The following is an 805-nucleotide window of genomic DNA, read 5'->3' on the forward strand; positions in this document are numbered from 1 at the left end:
ATGACTTAACATTGAACTATATTCTATTGTTGACATGTTATGTGTATTCCTGTGTTTTCCGAGGTGTATGATTTGTGTTTAATATTTGTGTTGTATCCTGGAATTTGATTGTGCAATAAGCAGTGTCATACTGTCTTTTGTCTATTCAGATGTGATTCCATATTGGTGCAAGGAGGAGGTCTATCATCCTCGAACATAGTCACGCCCCTTACTTTAGGGGATGCAAATCCGAGCATGTGTGCACAGCCAATGAAGACGGTGTTGGGGTGGTAATGCAAAATATCTGTCAACCTAAACGTTAATGATTCTTAGTAGCTCCTGATTGTTATTCATTGAATTAAAACAACTTGGCTGAAATAGCCATCACATGAACAACAATTAACTATCAGCATCTCATGTCTTACCAATCCTAATATGCTTTACCCCTATGCGTCGAGCATTTTGGTTGACCCGAGACTTTTAATTTGTGAAGAACTTGCTGCACTGTAATGCTTTTTTTCCTGTCTGTGTTACCATAGTAATGGTACCAGCGTTTTGGTCAAGTTGTAAGGTCGTTTTTATTTGAAACATAAAAAACCGTCCGGGCGTATTTGATGTCGCTGAATACTACACATGCACCATAATTAAGTAATAATTGTTCCTAGTTGTTCATAACACGTTTCCAAATCACGGTCCAACATAGAACATAAATAGCGGGGGAAGACTACTTGATACAAAATTGTAAACTGCCGTTGTTGGTCGGCACTCCCCCATTTGAACCATGTTCTCTACTATCCTATTTTCCTGTTTCCCTGTCGCATTCACA

Source organism: Fragaria vesca, linkage group LG7 (assembly GCF_000184155.1).
Source record: "Fragaria vesca subsp. vesca linkage group LG7, FraVesHawaii_1.0, whole genome shotgun sequence".
Classification (NCBI taxonomy): domain Eukaryota; kingdom Viridiplantae; phylum Streptophyta; class Magnoliopsida; order Rosales; family Rosaceae; genus Fragaria; species Fragaria vesca.